At 37.6% G+C, this 21,604-nt stretch overlaps 1 protein-coding gene across 5 annotated transcripts in view; it reads left to right on the top strand.

Moving 5' to 3' along the window:
* The window catches only part of SOX5 (SRY-box transcription factor 5), a 957,215-nt gene that overhangs the window by 155,529 nt on the left and 780,082 nt on the right, over nt 1–21,604 (top strand). For 4 of the 5 annotated variants that reach the window (XM_040642242.1, XM_040642244.1, XM_040642247.1 and 1 more), the window contains exon 3: nt 16,540–16,616. The exons of the other annotated variant lie outside the window; for it this stretch is intronic. The gene's annotated coding sequence lies outside the window, so the exon portion shown is untranslated. The remainder of the gene's footprint in view (nt 1–16,539; nt 16,617–21,604) is intronic. 5 annotated transcript variants of the gene reach the window in all.

Here is a 21,604-nt window from a genome sequence, read left to right as displayed (position 1 = left end):
AGAAGAAGGTATAGGCTTCCAGTTATGGAATGAATAAGTTATGGGGATGAAAGGTACAGCATGGGGACTATAGTCAATGGTATTGTAATAGCATTGTATGGTGACAGATGGTAGCCACACAGGTGGTGAGCGTAGCATAATGCAGAGACTTGCCAACCTGAAACTAATATCAAGTATAGTTTAAAATAAAACATATGTATTTTAAATATATATATGTATATTACCTTAAATTATATATTAAATAGTATATATAAGTCAAAATATTAAATGTGTATTTCTATTTATGTATCTGTAAATATATATATAGTATCAAAAGAAAAGTCTAAGTCCTAAGACTAGAACCCTGACCTCTAGAGCAAACAGTTTAGGTTGGGTGTTAAGACTAACCACTGGATTTAGATGGAGATCATTTACATACTCTAATTTGAAATGGGGAGCATACTAGGTACAAAGATTATTTAGACATTCTCAAAAAACTCTAAACCTACCAATTAATTTAGGCTATTAGGGCAGGCATAACAATGAGACCCCAAGAGTCTTGGCTTGTAATGGGTATAATAGAAAGAATGGACATTCCTTGGTAGAGTCCACCTAATTGTTTCTTTAGACTTGATGCAATATGATAATATGATATGCAAAGGTTTGTCTATTCATTAAAAAAAAAAGTTTGATGAAGGAAGAAAGTAAGCAAGGGGACTAACACTTTGATTACCTTTTATGGCAAGGCCATGTTTGCCACTGTAACCTGTTTTATTTCATTTGGTACTTAGAAAGTCAGTGATAGGCTCAATATTGGCCCAAACTTGACAAGATGAAATTTAATAGTGTAAAAGTAATTCTACATATAATTTTAAAATAAACTGGTCAACTGCAGGTAGGGGGTATTTGAGTTTGATAGTCCATTTTCAAGATATTCTGGTTGATCTTATGTTCAGTAGAAGCCAACAGTAGGACATATCTGCTCAAACAAGAGGTAGTGTCACCTTTAACAGCATTAATAGAAGAAATATAATATCTATAACCAATGAAATAATCACCTGGTGAAAAGGATACTAGTCAGTTTGTATATCACTTATGGGTAAGATATTTTGAAGGACATTGACAATTTAATGTCTAAAGCTGGTGAATTAGAGGGGTAGATACTCTGGAAACTAATAGCTCACATAAAGAGGAGTTGTTTAGCTTGAAAAAGGGAAACTTAGGAAGGATTTCAAAATAGTCCTTAAAAATATCAAAAAGCATTGGCCTTTAACTCGGTCAGGGCCACAGATAATGAAAGAAGCTGATAATGAAAAAAAAAATGAAAGAAACAGATGATGGACTTAAATGAAATAATTTGAGGAGCATTTAATAAAGGAAATAGTAGTTATAACGATATAGACAGGGTTTTAAAAAACCAAGACAACAGTAAGATTCCACTTTGCACTCATTAAAATGGCCACAATAAAAAAAGACAAAATAATAAGTATTGGTGAGGATATGGAGAAATTGGAGCCATCATACATTGCAGACAGGAGTATAAAATGGGCAGCTGCTTGGAAGAGTCTGTCTCTCAGACTCTCACAAGGTTAAACCTTGTGAGTTACTATATGACTCAGCAACTCCATTCTTAAGTTCATCAAGTTGAACCACATGAACACTGGTACACAATGCTCAGAGCAGAATTAATCATAATAGCCAAAAAGTGGAAAGAACCCAAATATCCATCAACTGGTGAATGGATAAATAAAATGTGGCATATCTATACAATGGGATATTATTCAGAAATAAAAAGAAATGAACTACTGATGCTCAACACGGATGAACCTTGAAAACATTTGCTAAGTGAAAGGAGCCAGTCATAAGAGAACACATACTGTGTGACTCCATTGATATGAGATGTCCACATAGCTAAATCTGTAAGGAGAGAAAGGAGATTTTGTGCCTGCTTTAGGGCTGAGGGCTTGAGAGAATGGAGAATGACTGCTCATAGGTATGGAGTTTCTCTTTAGAGGGATGAAAATGTGCTAAAGTTGGTTGTAGTAATGGTTGCACAACTTGATGAATATGTTAAAAACCATTGAATTGTACACTTTAAATGGGTGAATTGTATGGTATGTGAGTTACATCTCAATAGAGCTGTTATTGAAAGGAACTAACAAGGGTTGTTACAGTGCTCTGGGAATGATAGTGGAGGGTTGTCACCACCTCTAGGCCTGAAGGGACCAGGAGAGGGGAACTGTATGGAGAAGCTCACCTGACTGGGGAGATACCACCAGATTCTGAAAGTCACTTGCAGGGAGGGAGCTGCAGAAGTACATATCCTGACCTTACTCTTCTCTAGTCTTTGATCTCCTGCTGATGCCTCCCATTTTCAAAACCTAACCAGAAGCCTGGGAGCAAGGGACTCTCTTAGTATGTTATAGAAGTCAGCAACCCAGGGCACAGAGCTGGGTGAAAAGGGAGCTTGCATGTGGGTGTGAGACACGAGTGATTATGTGTAACTCTGGAACTGAGACCAGTAGAGGAAAGTTAAAATGGGATGTTTTGCCTCAAAATGAAGTGCATTTTGATCTCTGGAAATGGAGTTGTACTGAATCTGAGACAATGATAGAAAAACTACATAGAGGATTCCAGCTTCAAGCGAAGGATTGAATTACCTCTGATGTTTCCCTTGCAACTCTAAGTTTCTGTCTCTCACCGCTGGCGTATTGGCACCAATTGTATTATCATTTGACTAGCTGTGGTTTTAGAAGTTCAAGGTCTGGGCTTTGGCTAATAGAACGTGGAATAGGTACATTTTGATGATAGTGAGAAAGCAAAGGAAATATTATAAATATGGGGTGTTTACCTTGAGTTCAACTTCACTGACAAATAACTTGAACTCTAATGTGGTCAGAGACAAATCTGAGGAGAGAAATGGCAGAAGAAAAAGGAAGAAGCTTGTTGTCAAAGACTATGTAGGATTTGGAGAAATAAAATTTGCCTCCTTAACAATTTTACTGATTATGCATATTAGCCCTACTTTTCTTTTTAGTTTAAAATGACAGTAAAAATACGGCACTTGAATAGCCTAAGAAAATTATAGTCGGCTTTCCTGAACACGAAGGATGTCAAAGAAGTGTGTGTATCTTCTCTCCGGTATGTTTCACTAGGTTTTCTTCTGGATTTATAAGGGGAGTGCTAGATCTGCCACAGAGCCCACATCTGACTGCCGGCCAAGAGGCATGCTTTATGCTACTCCTCACTCCTTTTGCCTAAACCGGATCCACAGGGATGGGATATGGAAGAAAGCGATATGAGAAGAGAGTGGGACAGTCCTTGAGAGATTGCGTTAATGGAGATGCTAGGTGCAGCAACCCACAGTTTGCAGGGTACTTACGTTGAGGAATTTAGAGAAGTTATTCGATGAGTTTTACGGTTTTCTAAAATTGGTACTTTTCCTTGGTGCCATGTTTTATATCTACTACATTAAATATATAGCAGTATAATCATTTACATGGTCCAGTGCCAAAATCCAGAAACGAAGATGCTCATTTACAACTGTGGACAATATGCAAATAAACCACTGATTATGTCCTGCCAACTGAAGCGGTTGGAGGATTTGGAAGGAATACTCAAGACTGTGAGTATTCTAAGTATATTTTCTATTTCCTTTAATTTATTTCTGGACACCCAGATATATCATAAATATTTGATTAGACTTCTTGGATTTTTAGAAATTACTCTAATTTTTCTCCTCTCAATATTTTGTACAATAAATTTTACTCCTTACTAAAGGCCAATAGTTTTAGATTACTCTATTTCTATAAGTGCTATTTTAATTTTTATTAACTAGCCACTGAAATTATTGTCAGTTCATTGAATGGATGGCATTTCACTGGAATAAGGCATTTATTTTGGTGGAGGACATTTAGTATAGGATGATTGTTCAGATAGACATTTCCCAGTTATATGACAAGGACCTAGGAGTACAACTTTCTCAGTTGCTTCCAATTCCCCATGTTTATGTATGTTTTATTCTTCACTATTGTTTTTGGTTTCACAATGAAGTAGAAGACATTTCTTTGTAAGTTTTCTTTTCATGAGACATTTGGCTTCAGTGTAACAAATATTTATGAATAACATAGGGTTAATATTAGAATTAAATGATTTAATACATATAAGATAACACACAGGATCTGGTACGTAGAATTATAAAAGTAATACATGAGGCCTAGCACATAGTAGAGCTTAGTAAAAGATAGCTATGATATTGGTGATGATGATGACGATAATGACTATAAGGTAATATGCAATTATCAAAGTCATTTTTACATAATGATTTAAAGGGAAAGTCACATAATTTAGTAAAAAACTATAAAACATTTAATCTTTTCAATTTATTTTTTAAATTTTCCGTAAACCTTCAAGCTGAAACGTACAACTTAAAATGTGCTTGGCATGAGTTCTCATCAACAGACCCTCAGAAGCATGAGCATGTAAGTTTCCTTGCCATTCCTGGGGAAGTGTGAGGCCTACACATCCAGACATGGTGCTAAATATTTGTTCTGGATTATCTGAGCTCCAGTCATACTGAGTCAGACCACCACACTTAGGCTATTACTTTAGCATTCATTATGTGCGTTGACAGCATGAATTTAACTGCCTATGATTTATCAGTATATGATGGGCTTTAAGAAATTGTCTCTATTAAAACCAAATGGCTGTGTAAGGATTTCTGTACTTTTTAAAAGACCATTATTTTAGACACTGCAAATTCTGTCCTGTCTTTTAAATAAAGACTCATTTGAAAACAAGTGCTTATAGTGTTCGGAGCTAGGAAAATTTTTGTTTGGAGAATATAAATTTCTGTTACATTGTAACCTCTCTCCTGAATGCCACACACGCATTTCCAAAAGGCTCCCTGGCAACTCCACGTGGCACATGTAAATGAGCCCTGCTCCCCGGAAGTCTTCTTCTGCTCAGTTCAAGGAAAATCCATTCTTCCCATTGCTCAGACCCCAAACCTTTCATCATCCTTGACTCCTTTCTTTCACGTATCCTCCACCTAATACCTCAACAAAACTCTGTCAGCATGACCTTCAAAATACTTCCAGGATCTGACAACCTTTCCTCGTCTCCACTATTGCCAGTGTGGTCCAAGCCACCATCATTTCTGCTTACAACTGTAGGCTTCTAACTGGACTCCTGCCTTTGTTCCCCTCAGTCAATTTTCATATGGCAGCCAGGGTGACCCTTTAAAGTGTAAATCAGATTAGTCATATTATGACCTTCTCTGCTGCAGGATCTGCAGTGACTTCCTTCCTCAGGGGAGTCCTTAGCTGTGACCCTCAAGGAGCAGAGTAAGCCCCTACCAGGCTCCTCGCTGAGTTCATCTTCTGCTACTCCCCCTCTCACTCACCCTGTAGCAGCCATACTGTCCATTGGTCTTTCTCTGACATGCTGGGCACCATCCCTCTTAAGACCTTTGCCCTCCTACAAGCTGCCCTCTACCTGAAGTGCTCTTGCTCCATTACCGAATGAGTCATTCTGGCACTTTCTTCAGGTCTCAACTCAAATGGCGCCTTCTCAGTGAGGCCCTTCCTTCTCTTCTATCTAAAATTTTATCTAGCACTTCCCTAAACACTTTGTATCGTCCCTTAGTTTAATTTTTCTCCTTAGCCCTTCTCTAACTAACATCATTTATCTTGTTTATGTTTTATCTCCCCGACTAGAATATTAGCTGCACGAGGGCAAGGAGCTTGGTCTGTTTTGTTTACTTCTCTATCTCAAGAGCACAAGCTAGTTCCTAGCAAATGGAGACATTCAACAGATTTATGTTGAATAAATGAATAATTTAAGGTTGGTTTTGGCTGGTGTGCTGTATTTATGGTTACAGAAAGATAATGCACATTGTTTTCTTCTTGAATTCCATGTAGGCAGCTTTGGGTTAAAGTCAAATTCTTAAATTATTTTTTCATTCCTACTCTCCCTGAAGTATTTAATTAATCACAAGTCTTTTGAATTTATTTATCCAACTTTCATTGAACACCAAACTCTGTGCAGGTGACTGCATGAGGTTCTTAAGAGACATGATCCACCTTTTTAAGGACGTTTCCAATTTAGTTGGTAAGGCACGACTAGCAAATCATCCATATAGAAGGGCTATTTTCAAATATAGGAGGTGGCTATTTAAGAGGGTTTTGTAGAATACTTGAGATTTTTCAGAAAAATATGTTCTCATCCCACCCACTGGTTGTAAGGTGTGGTACATGACTTGATTTTTTAAAAAAAGATTTTCCAAGTGAGTTTATTGATCCACGCAACCATCCATTAAGAACCATTGATTTAATGGCCATGTACATATGCATTATACTTCTAGACAGACAAACATTACCTCTCCCTTTATTTATCAGGGCCCACCTGGTATACTCTCACTGTAACTGGAGGTTTCCTAATTTAAAGAAACATTCCAAATCTATTAACTTGGGGGGACAATCTATATTAATGTTAAAAATAGACATATTTAATTATACTTGCTTCCTCCTTATGAAACAGGATGTTCTGGTTGCTTGTTTGTTTTGGTTTTTAGTTTGTCAACAAGTAAATCTGCCACTTCATCTGCAGCACTGTCTGGCTTTTTGAGCATTTGTTGTGGCCAGACTGCCCTTTTGCTATTTGTAGCTGAATGAGCATTTATGTGCTTCCCAAGATACAGTTCTCACACCAGTAATGCATGCCTTTCATAGGCTGGACTGGTCTTGGGCATTCTATTTGGGATTGCCACCTCAAGTAAAAATTACACTAGTGCAAAGTCTGCAGACTGATTTTCTCAATCTGTTGCATACTGCCCTGCAGATGCCCCCGTTGGAAGTTTTACTTGTTTCAAACTTTGGTGGAAATTTCAGGGACTTTCTTTCTGATTAGTTGCCTATTCCTAAACGAAATACAAAACTCTTCTTGTATTTTCCTCATTCATCTTTATATTTAGGTGAAGCTGGACATAGAAACCAAGCAGTATGAACAGTTTGCTATCATTATCATCTTGAACTCAGCCATCACGTTCTTTGGCTTTCCTCAGTTTACTCTTTTGCACATTCTGCTTTCCTTTTAAAAAGATATTTCAAGAGAATGAGACAATTAAAAATACTTGCCCTTGAAAATAAAAGCATCATGAGTCTCAGTTTGGAAAAGGGGGTTTATCTCTGGGTTCCATGAGCTACATGCACACTAATTTACAGTGCTGGAACCAAATGGGTTGAAAATCCTTGTTTTCCCACCAGATGGGTTATTTTAAAATATCACAAAACTTCTGAGGTTATTTACATTACAAATGTGCTTCTTCGCACACATCAAGAATTGAGTACCATGTTTTGACAGTAACTCCTTTATGAAATTATATGTTGCGCAAGTAGAGTAAAATTCAAGTCATTCTCAAGGGAGCAGGCTTATGAATCTGGATGAGGTCACACCTCTTTAAAGATGCAGTTTGATAATCCGACATCAAAACAAAGGAATTCTGTTAATCCTCTCACAAAAGTGCAAATTGCTAATCAGATCCCTGGGCTAGGCTGGCAGCTTGGTAAACAATGAGCTTGGCAGAAGAGCAACTTTGGGCGGATAGATAGCTGAGAAGCTTGGGGTACCAACTTTGCCCCTGTGTTAGCCCAGTTGGGCCTGTTGTTTCGAAACAATTATGTTTGTCAATGGAGGTGGTTCTTGCAGTCATTGTGTTCTCGTGCTTTTCTCCTTCCATGTTAATGATGATGCAAATCAATCTTCCTGTCTTTCATTTCACTTCACTGGTGTATAGGCTACTATGCCCCTATATTCTTTTCACTTGGATGCATGTGTCTTTTGAATTTTCATTACACATTCCTTTACAAGCCCAGAGGGTTTTCCTTCCTTCCCACAAGTAGTGTGGTGGTATTTGAAAAAGGAAGAATAAATCCTAACCCAACTGAAAAAGAAAAAAAAAAAGTCTCTTCTAGAAGGTGTAATAGTTAGGATTCCTTTTTTTTTTTTTTAAGTGATAAAACCCGATTTGAGGCAGTTTGAGAGAAAAAGCTGGAATTTGTTGGGTAAAGGAATATAGAGAAAGCAAATTACCAAATCTGGGGAAGGCAGAAATGGAGACTGGCCTTTGGAGCAGTTGCGACCAAGAAGCCATATTCTCTCAGGGTTTGATTCCTTCTCTTGTCTCCCTGTCACTTTAGGTAGTGACTTTACTCTTTCTTCCTGAAGTGGAGATTTCTCTGTAGGGGAGGAAATGTCTCCATTGATGACAGCTCAGGAATTTTAGAGCTGGCTGCTTTTTCCATCCTACTGAAATAAAATATCTCAGGGAAGGACTCTGATTGGCTTTGCTTTGATCGGGGGCTTATCCTGGGCTAATCAGCTCTGTGTATACATGACTTCTTGTTTGTCTGAGTGTAGAAGGTGCTTGCTGTTTGTTTTACTCTGTCTTCTTCAGATTTCCTGAACTATGTAACCGGCCTGAAGAATTCCACAACCTGATCACCGTGTCAGCCAGTGGAATTATGTTGCACATCTCAACACCACTTTTCTAACTCGCACTCTATTTCACCCTCTTGGCATTTCCAACTTTCATGCAGACATGACTAAGAATTAACTTGAAAGTGAGAAATACAACTTCTTCATTTTAAAAGGGGTTTTCATTAAGAGAGTGCACTATTTTGAATACTTCTAGCTTGTTGCATGTCTTCTATTAAGAGAGTGTGTGGAAATTATTTGGGCACAGTGCATGTGTTGAGAAGGAATGACAGTTACAGTTTTGGTTGTGGAGTTATCTTCCGATAGGTAAGAGCAGCGTGCTTTTGCAGTGTGGGCTGCAGTTGACGTGTTGGTTTTCAGTCGGATGAATGATACAGAACATGACAAATCTACATCTGTAAGAGGAGAAACGCATCAAATGTAGAGGTTTGGGGTAGAGGCTGCCCCGGTGGGGCCATCGTACCCACGGCCAAAGCTTTCTGAATAAGAGCACTGTCTTTTTAAAAGCAATAGGGGGTGAGGATTGAGGGAGTGCTCACAGCGGTAAGTATAACACAGCTGTGCTCTGTTTATGCTTCGGCTACAATAAAAAAGCTATAAAATGTGAGATGTCATAGCTCCACTTTGCTTTATTTATACTATTTCCTCTGAGCTCTGTCACACTGCACATTCATCTGCTAAGTTGCAGCAAGAATGGAGATTAAAATATCACAGCTCAAAATAGGAGTCAAGCGGAAGGAGATTCATCATAGCCCTATTAAAAATATGTAAATATGGGAATGAAGTCATTTTAAAGCTATACAGTCCTCCTCCTTTATGAGTTGGGATCCCTTGAGCAAGTGGTGGGCTATGCAAGGGACAGACCTAGGGCACTTGTTCCCCATTTCTTCCACCCATGGGATCCTTTTAAGATTAAAGACTTTGAATTGCAAATTATACATGTTTTCCTATAATCATGCTTTCATTAATAATGGCAGGAAATCTGATGCAAAGCAAGAAAACAAAAGATTTTGTAATTAAAGATTATACATCATTCACTTAGTTAGAATAATTAAAATTAATATATGAAATCTTTCTGACCTCAGTTATGAATGAAATTTGAGAAACCTCCAGAAGTATCCCTAGATAGCAAAGTTCCAAGAAGGAAACTGAGACTTGGAGACATGGTCTGGTTTTCCAGCATCCAGTTACTAATGATAGAGCTAAGACTGGAAGCCAGGGCTCCTCTCTAAAACTTGGCTAGGAAATGAGTTCTCATTTCCTCTATCTCTAGTCCTAACAAAAATTTACTCTCTGTTGTCTATATGGTGTGCTTGGGAGAGTCAGGAATAGACTTTTTGGATGGATAAATCGCAAATGGTATTTATTACAAAGACTTTTGTGCTCTCTGTGTTGTTGAATGACTGTTAATGTTTTGGCCTCCTTATTTTCCACATGTGTTATCATGGTACTAGTAAAGACCAACATTTACTCAGTCCCTACTGGGTGCCAGGAATGGTCCTGTGTGTTTGATGTGTATTCATTATTTTACTCCTCACAACAACCCTATCCTGTAGGTATTAGTCCTTACATCTTGTAGACGTGGAAACTGAGGCAGAGATCATGCAGCTAGTGAGTGAGAATAGGAATCCAAACTGAGCAGGCTGGCTTTGGAGTCCGCACTCTTAGTCACAATGCCCGTTCCAAAAGTTTTAGAAAAAGACCAGAAGAGCACTAGGCTAAAAAAAGAGAAGCCTGGGTTCCAGGCACAGTCTTGCCATTACCCTAGTAAACTGATTTTTCTCCCTGTAGAATGCAGTCAAGAAATGATTATATCCTTTCCAGTTTCAACTTTGTGTGCATTTCTGTACTACCACCTCATGAAAATAATTTTTTTGAGCAATAACTTCTTTCTGCAGTCTTCTTTAACTGTACTTTCAGAAATGGCTATGGTGAACATTTCTAATATGTGGTGATTCTAGAATTTCTTTTGTCCTGTACTTTTTGCTGTATTTTGGGTGAATTCTTTTGGTTGCAAATAATAGGAGTATCATAGTTAGCTAAAGATTTTCTAGCTGTGTGATCTTGAGCATATTTCTTCATCTCTTGTGCCAGTTTTCTTGTCCATAAAATGGGTATAATAGAAGTCCATACTTCTAGAGTCGTTTTGAGAATTAAGCTAGGTATTACATGTAAAGCACTTAGCATGAGGCCAGTGCATAGTCCTTCCTATACAATATCAATGTGTTTGATTAGGAGGACTGTGGATCATCCCCTCCCCCATCTCATTTAACGTATCTGCCTCTAATTCCTTATGCTACCAGTTCTTTTATTGTGATTGGCCAATTAGTTAACTTTTTTGTGCCTTATTCATGTATTACGTTATGGTACTATCGGAAGATGCTATCTATTTGAGGTGGAAATATTAGAGCAGGTGGAACTTTGGAACGTGGTTAGGCTCGCCCTTCAATGTGATGAATATAATACCCTGAAAGAACAACTCAGCTTGTTGTCCAAGAACACTCAGCTAGTCACTACAGTACAAAGGTAAAACCTGCAGGTCCTCATGGCAGTTTCCAACATAGTACTTCTACCTATGGAGTTACTAAATAGAACATGTGAAAGTTCTTGAAATTTGTAAAAGGAGCCACAGCACACATCTTAATGGTTTAAATTAGGCTAATTGCCAGAGTATTTAAGATGTATCGTGATTTCAGATTTTAGATTTTGTGTCTTTTTGGCAGACTTCACAGGAGAAAATATGCCTCAGGGTGGCAAGGGAGTGCAGGTGGTCATCCTTCTTCCTGACCCTCACGAAATTGATGTTCTTGGTTTTTTTCCTATGTTGAGTGAGGTAACATGTAATTTTCAACAGTATGGGAAGAAGTAGACCTGATAAGCTTAGACAATGTATAAAGTATAAAGAAAAAAAAAAGATTTTTATAGTGATTTGGGTAATTTAAATAGAAAAATAATCTGATAAAACATTGTAGTAATTTTTGAGACACATCTAATTGGGTCACAGTGTATCCAGTGCTACTATAATATAGAAAGAAAATGGGCTGTTTCCATAATGTATTCCTGTTCCTGAGTCCCCACCCTACTGGGCAGATTTAAAAGCAATCAAAAGTAAATACAGCATAGCACAAAAGAATTCAGTGTCCTCACTATCAAGTTATCTCTTTCTGGTTTTGTTGTTGTTGTTGTTGTTGTTTCTATTTCCCAGGCCTAGACTAGGCTGGGGTGAGCAAGGCACCTTGAGTGTAAAATGTAAGGAGGCAGCCCTCTCTGGTGGCAGCCCTGCAGTTATATGACCCTGAGAGGGATGCTGCTTACATTTTGTGCCCTCCTAAGTGCCTCACAAACCTCACTTTCGTGCTGGCTCTGCTCCTGTCTGCACTAACGAAACTGTCTTTGAAGGGTTTATGTGTCACTCTGACTGGCGCGGGAGTTGGAGCACCACACCTGTGCCTGCCGGCCCTGGGGTTGTCGTCTGCATCCTTCCTTCCTGGCTTCTGCCCTCTGGTACTGCCCTCTATCCATAGAGGCCCATGTTCTTGATGGTGTGGTGGGCCGCACCTTGATTTTGAGCCAGGGTGGCTGTTGCTGACCTACCATTGCCTTGAACTCGAGTTCCCTTTTCTTTTCTCATCCCAAGGCTTTCTCAGTCTTTCTCTGTATCACGCTTGTGTTTGTGTGTGTGTGTGTGTTGGAAATTTTTAGGCTCTTTGCACATGCACACAACCTGTGAAGAATAACTGATTGTAACTCAGTCTATCTGGAAACCTTCCTTCACCAGTGTTTTATTTCTCCTTCGCCAAGTTAGATGGGTACAAAACTTACAACAGGGATACTCTGAGAGGCTTCTGACCTGCTCCACCCCTCCCCAACAAATGATGTCCGTGAAAGAGAACTTTCAGTCCGTAGGTCCTTGGATTCCTTTTACCAAGTCGACATTCTCCTGCCCCACCTCCTTATCAATTTAATAAGAAAATATGCAGAAAGCCTGGCCCCTGTCTCTGAGCTCTGCCTCTCTCCTTGCCCTACACTTATTTTCCCCTTCCTCTGTAAGTACATGAGAATTCCTATATTGGCTCTATCTGTTAGATCCACATTTTCTTGTTTTTTCACAGGGGATTTTTGGAAATCCTTAAACAACTTTTTAGTCTCAAATTCTGTCATCCAAGATTGTTGTCTCACCAGGTAAGCTGATTAACAGCACCTTTGTTCTAGATAGTAGCTGACCTCCCCGCTTGCATACTGGAGTCTACAGAGGGCCAGACCTCCAGGAACTCCTAACTGAGATAGAGAGTATAGAGAGTCAGGAGGAATTATCATCACAGCACTGCATACTGAAGATGTGTGGGCTAGCACAGATTATTTCATGGGCTCTCCTTCCTTACCTCCCAGCCTAGTTCCTACTCTCAAGTTAGAACACTCGCTCTCCATTATGTGTGTATATTGTATATCCTACCCTACGGAAGGGAGTAGATCCAGGGTTAGCTCCTCCCAAGAGGTGCTACTCATTCATAATCTCTTTTTGACTCTAGGAATTTGGGATATATACATTTCCTGAATTTTCTCCTTATATTCTGCTTATGGAGGATGCAGGCATGCAATCTCATGCAATTTTAATACAATATGGTCAATTTTATTTTATGATTAGGAACAGTATTTTATGGGAGAGAAGCGTTGCCTAATTTTGCCTAGAAGTGTCAAAGAGGGCTTCCCAGAGGAGTGAAGCCCACGGTAGGGATTAAAGATTAATTACAGTCTTTTATGAATAAGATGGGAAGTATATTTTTGAAAGAGCAAAGCTCAGTGAAGAGCAGGACCTCGTCTGTCATACTGACCATTGTGTCTCTATCACCTAGCACAGAACTTGGTGTCTTGTACGTACTTGAGTATTTAGTGTATAAATGGATGAATGACTTTATCTTGAGGGCCATCAAAATTGTTCATTTTGAGTAGGGGTACAACATGATGAGATTTGTGTTTTATAAAATATAATATGGCAGCATTGTAGTAATGAATGAAAAGAGAATGAGACAGGGAACATGTTCTGTGAAGGTTCCTGAGAGATTCCTTTTAAGTGATCTCCGACCTCTTTCCAGATACTTAGAGAGTCTGTCACTCTTCACTGAACATATGGTAGTTTCCCATGTATGCCTCAAGAAGGCATGGGCACTGACTGTTCCCACCTCTTAAGATGGCCCAAGAAAATCAGAGATAATTCACAGAATATTTAAGAGTTACTTTCTCAACAACTTTCATATAGTAGATAGAGAGTTGAGATTTCCAAATGATCTGTTTTATAGGCAATAAATACATTTTTGTCATAGTCCATATGGACTGCTATAATAAAAATACCATAAATTGAGTAGCTTATAAACAACAGAAATTTATTTCTCACAGTTAGGGCGTCTGGGAAGCCCGTAATCAGGGCACCAGCACATTGTGTCTGGAGAGAGCCTGCTTCCTAGATGGCCATCTTTTTGCTGTAACTTCACATGGTAGACGGGAGTCGGAAGTTCTGTGGGGTCTCTTTGATAATAGCACTAATCCCATTCCTGAGAGCTCCACCCTCATGAACTAAGCACCTCCCAAAGACCCCACTTCCTAGTACCGTCACATTGGGCATTTGGTTTTAGCATACGATTTTTGGAGGGCACAAACATTCAGTCTATAGCTTATGGCATAGTGTCTTTTCTGCATTTCTTGTTCAGAGTGAGTCGATGAATTTTCAGCATTGGCTATGGCAACCTGGGGTCTACATGGTCATGAATCCGAGCACATAACTGATACTTGTTTTTACAGCAAGAGACTAAAGAGAGGTCAGTAAAATATATGCAGTTTTGTTCCTGTGTGTACTGATTTTCTGTTGGTGTGTGTCAAATTATTAAAAACTTAGTGGCTTAAAACAATGCCCACTTACTAGCTCATAGTTCTCCAGGTCGAGTCTAGCATGGCGTGGCTTTCTCTGCCCAGAGAACCACAGGCTGAAAATGAAGGTTGGCCCGGCTGAGTTCTTACGTGCACACTCTGGAGGGAAAAAATCTGCTTCCAAACTCATTCTTGTTGGTAGAATTCAGGTCTTTGTGGTTGTAAGAGCTGGGATCCCTGTTACCTTGCTGGCTGTTAGCTTGGGGTTGTCTGTAGCTCCTGCAGTTCTGTGGGTGCTCTCCCATCCGAGGCTAGCAGCGGTGTGTCAGGTCCTCCTTGTGATTCAGATCTCTCTTTTCCTCTGTCTTTAACCTCTAGGTCAAGATTTAGAAGGTTAGGTCTACCCAGGTAGTTTCCCTGTTTTGAAGTTATATAATATAACCTATTCGGGAGAGTAAAATCCATGATATTCACGTTTCTAGGGACTATGCGGAGCATGTTTCCCAATTAGGAGAATTTGGGAGGGGCATCTTAAATTCCGCCTACCAAACTTTTATTTATAACATTTATAAAGAACAAAAACAAGTTGTGAACAGCATCTTGCAGAATGCAATCTAAGCACTTAGGAAAAGCAAAAATAAAATTATGATTTAATTAATATTTTGTTTGAAAACTAGCACATCTTTTAATGAAGTTAATTTTCTAACATCTGACCTTGGCAGATCTACTATTACTAATCTTTAAAAATTTTACTAGCGTGTGACTCATTCACTTCTGTATATTCCTACCATTCACATTACCAAAACAAAACAAAACATTTCTATATTTATTACTGGGGGTGTGACAGTGGGAGTGGTTTTTATTGTTTGTGCAAGGAAAAATAAAACAATGCCATATAATCTATACATAAACACAATCACTTCAAAGTGATTTTTTTAGTAAGAGCTTTGTTAACTTAACTTGAATGATAAAGTAAGATATCTTTCAAAATTTTGGGGATTTCTAGATTTAAATAAGAAAGGTACAAGAGTTTAATTGCACAATTAGTCAACTACAAACTCAGTCAACTACAAACACATTTCCCCACATATTCCTCATTTCTGACACCAATTGCAAGTTTGAGGGGTTTCTAAAACCACTTTCAGGTTTGACAATGTGCCAGAAGTATTCACTTAAGCAGGTTATACTCAAGGTTATAGTTTATTTCGGGGAAAGGATACAAATTAAAATCAGCCAGGGGAAAAAGTATATAAGGTTGAGTCGCAAGCTGATAAAAATAAGGCTAAGGCTGAGTCAGAGTTTGAGGCTTGAAGAACCAACCACAGAGCTTTCATTGTCCTCTCCTTATAGAGTCAGATGTATTACTTTCCCAGCATCAACATGGCAGTATGCATGGAGCGTTGTCCAGCGTTTTTAATGGATGTGATCACATACTGCCCAAGTTGCTGACCTTTAGGCTCCAGCCCCTCCTGGATGTCACTGTTGGGTTGATACCTTTAGTCTCCAGTTCCTTCCAGAGGCAAAATTGATACTGCATGGCCCCAAACCTCCATCCAAAATCACACTGTTTGTCCTGTGGCCAAAGCTCTCAGCCAAGCAAAGACACTCCTGCCAGACATGACATTTGGAGGACCTAGAGATCACGTCTTAATAGCCAAAGACAAAGGCCAGATCTTTCTTTGCATAAAGAGAAATGAATGCAAATAGTAGTTATTTATTGAGGGTCTACTGTGTGTCAGGCAGTATGCTAAGCATTGTTTCCTTTAATTTTTTGAACACTATTAGAATGATGCTATAATTATTTTTGTTTTGAAGATAAGCCGAGATTTATAGATTAAGAGATTTACCCAAGACCATGTAAATAGTCAATTGTGGAACCGGGATTTAAACTAATGTCAGCCTAACTCAAAAGTGCATGATCTTAAACACTTTATTGCCTCCACCAAAACCAACGGGCAATAAGAATATACAATGTAATAAGAACTTAGAAGCAATTATTCTTGAGAATTGTTTTCAGGACAATGTTGTCATTCAAATGTATAAGAATATGCATTGCTATTTTAATAATATAGGGTACAGAGGAAGAGGATTGCTATATAGAATGGTTATGTCATTGAACTCATACCTTCCAAATGGATTCCAGTCAGCACTGTATCATTTAATTAATTCAAACACATTTATGGGGTATGCATTATATCTCAGGTGCTGTGCTGGCCACTGGTGACCCAAAGATGATGACAAATATGTTCCTGTCCACAAAGAGCTAGCGATCCACTGGGGTATGTAAACTCTTGATTATTTTTTAATATTATGTTAGTTTTAAGCAGAATAGAGAGAGTGCAATCTGTAAGAAATATTTTGCCTACAAATTTTGCAAGCATGTGGAACAATTTTTTTTGACTGGATGAGCTAATGATAAAGTTACTAATTTTTAGTTAGCTTCAATTTTTCAATATATTCTTTAATAATAGGATAGATCTTTAAAAAGTAGTTTTACTTCCTTTGCCTTCATGGGGGGATATCATAGCACTGAGATTTGTCTGTATTTCCTACTTATAATAGTACAAGAGGGCAAATGAAGGGAGAATAGGAATGCCACTAGAGCACATCATACATAACAACAATGTGCATTTCGTCTTCACACTTGTAATGTTAATACTCTGCTTTTCCTGGGTTACTTTAGTGATCGTTTTTACCTTTCATTTTCTCCTACTTCACTGATTTCTCCAATTGAGCAAAGTCCCTATTGGGATAAAATAGGATTCCTTGTTTAGTTAATGTTGACTTTTGGCAAATTTGTACTTTATTTAAGTTATAGTTTATAATAGCCCATGCTTACAGTACACTATACAGTGTGCTGGGAGTGGTCCTGAAGCAATAAATACAGGAAGTGCAATAATATAAATAAGAAATATTGTATCCCAATTATACTTTATTTATTTTATAGCTTAATATAGAGGAATAAAATTAGAAAATAAAATAATAAATTTAAGTGAGCTTGATGTCCAGTAGTTCATATTGCTACTACACAACACTAACAACAATATATGTGGACTATTTAATACATATATTAATATGCTCTCTAGATTAAGCATTTTAAGTGCTGAGAGTGCAGTTGGGATCATTTTAAAATGTGAGCAACCCAAGAAAAAAACGTGTCTTTTTTTTTTTTTTTGCAATATGATTTTAATTTTTAAAAGCATTTAATTTTATAAACCATATCCATCATCTCTGCATAGATAAATGTTGTGGCAATTTTTTGAATGAACCTTTTGGTTCCCTAAAGAAATTATGGATACACCATAAATTTATAAATGAAAGGCCATTCATCAGAGTTATAAATATGAGCGATTCTTGTGCTGATGCCCATGTAAACTTAAAGTGGTTTAATATCTATTGGCTTTTGAGCATAGTTAGAACAGCAAAAGAATATAGATACTGTCATACTTACATGGTGTCATAACATTGGCAAAATGGTGAGAATGACATGAAATATTTTTTGAATAGCATGGCATTTCCTTGAATTACTGCTGGCCATACAACATAAATCAACCTTAATGATGGATATTCCAAAGATGTTTATTAATCTATTCGTTTAATCTGAAATACTCAGTCTTGGCATTTATAGAGCCAGTTCAAAGGAAGTGGCAAGTGCTTCTAAACCCCCGCAGTTACTTTTAGGGGCCCCATTATTATGTCAGCTAAGTCTGGTTGGAATGGAGATTAAAATGCATACAAATCCTTTCCTTCTAGTCTATGCTAAAGATATTTGCTTGACTGAAATACATTTTCTTGTATATGTCTAATAAAAATCTCCGTTTGTTCCATCCTTGATGAAATTTACAACATGGCTCTCTATTTGAATCTTCAGTTTTTAATCCGTTTTCCTCCTTCCCCGCTCCCCAAATTGGAAGACAATCCTGTACTTGTATACTTTGATGAAAAGGACTGGAAAACTGACCAAATTCCTGTGCGCCAAATTAAGAAACAGCATATGGTGTATGATTTTGACAATATGTAGACAGGTAGGATGGACAGATGTAAAGACACAGAGAGGGGAATTTTGATTAGATAGTAAAGGTCAGAGACAGTAGCAGTTAAACTGAAGAAGGAAGGAGTCAGCTATGCATATGTTGGGGCGTAAGATGATATGAATGTGCGTGCAGGTGGCTGTGTTATTTATTAAAATGTGGAAAGTCTAGGCGAAGAGCTAACCTCTGTAGTAAAATAATGTAAGCAGGACTCAGCTTCTCTCCATTTCTTAGCTTCCACTAGGACAGCTTCAGTCTTGGCTTCACTCGGGAGCAAGATGGTGGCGATAGCATTGCTTCAGCCTGGGCGCCCTATCCTTTCATTCAGATCAAACAGGAAAAAGAGAGTCTCTTTCCCAGAAGCCCCATCAAAAGTCTCTTTGTACTAATTGGCTTTGATTAGATCACAGACTAATCCTGTGCCCCTCTCCTGGAGTAAAAGATAGAGTCAGCTTTATCACTTTCCATGGGCTAGGCATTGGGATTGCCTCCCAGAAGGAAAGGGGTACTTTTAACAGAAAGAGGGTATATGGATGCTAGGTAGCAAAATAAGTAAAAAATAAATAAATTAAATTAAATTAAATTGCTGTCAGAAGAAAAATTACAATGCGTATATACACATGAAATTTTGCGTATATTTCCAGAAGCCTGTAGATTTCCTTGCAATCCATGGATTCTAGATTAAGAAACTCTTAAAAGTAACAGTGAATCAATACCTTCTGGAACAAACAAAAAACAGTGTTGATAACCATAGCCATCCAGGAAAATGTGTTTTTACTTAGATTGTTTCCTGAGAAAAGGCACAAAAAGAATATAATCTATAACTAGATGTTTAAGTGATAATATCAAATTAAGAATGAACAAGAAGTTGTATTTTCTTGTTAGCTAAAGTAGAAATGAGTGGTTCACCTTGAAGGTGTTTCTGTAACTATTATTGTGTACGAGGAAAAGAGGCAAAATCTTTTATTCAAGGTAAAAACTTTAACAATGTCGGAAGACTTCTATTGGGATAAAAAGAAGTTTTCCAGTGTTGGTTCAACAACTTTTATTGTGATGGGTGCCTGTGTTTATGTGCATCCTAAATCCCTTCAGTTTACTCAGTTCAGTTAAAAAGAAGTATTAATGAGGGAATGAAAGGCAGAGCATAAGGAATACAGTCAGTTATATTGTAATAGTGATGGAAGGGGACAGATGGCAGCTACAGTTGTGGTGAACATAGTATAATGTATAAACTTGTGAAATCACTATACTATACATCTGAAACTAATGGAACATTGTGTGTCAACTATACTCAAATAAAAGAAATTTAGAAATAAATATCTATTATTTGGAAAAAAATATTAATCACTATGAAAGTGATTTGTAAAGAATATCCTTTAGATGATTGGCCCAAACTACTTGTTGATTTGCTAATTTTTTTTTCTTTTTAGCTGTATTTTGTTTTAGAACATGTAGGTGATGTCAGTTGTTTCTTTAAAAATTATTTTTATTTGAGAAAGCTTAAGAAAATGGGTAGAAAATATAGTTCAATCATTGGAAAATGTGGATACTTTAAAAATGCCTATGCAATGATTGTGTACTTTTCATTAGTATTGGTCTTTTAATAATGTGGACACTAACATAGCAGCTGCCAAGGTAACAGTCATAAATATGCTTTATTTTTACCTAAATTTCTTAGTTTATTGACAAGCAAGAGTTAGCCTGGGATTCTAAGTTGCATCTCTGAACACAAGAGGAGTTTTTCTTAAGTGAATCAAAATATTACTCAAAAATGGAAAGGAATTCCATGATTGTCAGATATTTTTAAAGAATAAACATGTTAATTGAAGATGGCTTTACTGTGCCACCTGTTGTCTCTTCACACAAGCAAAAACCCTCGGAGGTTTTAACACTCTTCCTCATAAATGATAAGCTTTTTAACCTAAATCTTCTACTTATGACTAAAGTGATTGTCACTGTTCCTTGTTCAGTATTCTCAGTTGTGAAGAAAGATATTATATTTTTCTCTAACCTCTAATGCTACTGAAATGCTACAGCTGTTTTGGAGGGTGTCCACTTTTCGAAATATTTCTGCAAAGGCTATAATGTATATGGCTTTCCACACCAACATGTTATTTTTAGAAACTCCTCCTGAAAACCTCAGTTTACCACCAGTTCTTGCTTCAACTGAAAAGTTGGTTCTTCTTTGATCTGTTACTACTCCGTGTGTGTATGGTTTTTGTTTTGTTTTGCTTTCTAGACTACAGCATATCTTTACACAGTGTCAATTATCTGTGAATAGGAAACAGCAGGTAGTTCATTCGTTGAAAACTAGTTTACAGATTTTCTTGCTATACATTTCTCTGTCTTTCAGATTCAATTTTAGATTTAACCAAGCTAGGGAGTTGCTTCTCTCCGTGGTCATATTATCATCAGTGGAGTTTGGAGAAATGAGTTTTTTTTAAAGAACAAACTTTTAAAAATCTATCATTTAAAATGTTATTCCTCCAATTTGGCTAAAACAAATCAATAAATATTTTTAAGGCTGTGAGTTAAAGCAGGAAGAAAGTGTCACTCCTGTAATCCTTTCTAAAGACAAAACATAGAGGACCAAAGTCTTGTAAGAGCAATCCATATTGTATTTTTTTTTTTTTCTACATGATGTCCATTTCAGCTGTGTAGGTGAGAGTTTCAGATAAGATTAAATGCTTTTACAGATGTGAACAGTCAAAACATCCCCTATTATTTATTTTAAGGGCTTTTTAAGGAGAAGGAATGGGTTTAATGTGAGACCGCAAAGCATACATTTCTAAGACAGCTGCCTGTCTGAATAGGGAATGAGCTAAGGGGTGAACAGGAGAGAATCCACATACATATTTGAGTTTCACTTTAGAACTTTTGATAGCTTTGGTCACTGATTGGAGTTTCTCTCCAACTAGGAGCCTAGGAGACAAAGCAGGTAATCTACATAATCTTTCCCACGTTTTCTACAAGTGCCTGTAGATGAAAACATGTCAGACAACTGGTCAAATAGAGCCTAAAGTTTTCTCTGTTTATTTGTTTTAAATCCCTTCTTTACTGAGAAGGAAATAAAAAGAAATCTTGAAGTTGGTGACAGACTTGGGTTCTTGCCACATTCCCAGCTTACTTCGTGGACGGCTCTCTACTTCAGAGAAAGTTAATATTTTCCAGAGATGTGCCATAGGTATTCTAAATCATACTACAGACACCTGCTCCTTTATATGGATATGTTCTCC

This window comes from Ursus maritimus, unplaced genomic scaffold, assembly GCF_017311325.1.
Source record: "Ursus maritimus isolate PB19 unplaced genomic scaffold, ASM1731132v1 scaffold_26, whole genome shotgun sequence".
NCBI classification, from domain to species: Eukaryota; Metazoa; Chordata; class Mammalia; order Carnivora; family Ursidae; genus Ursus; species Ursus maritimus.
The sequence above is the reverse complement of the archived record's forward strand: the minus strand, read 5'-3'. Positions and strand labels throughout refer to the sequence as shown.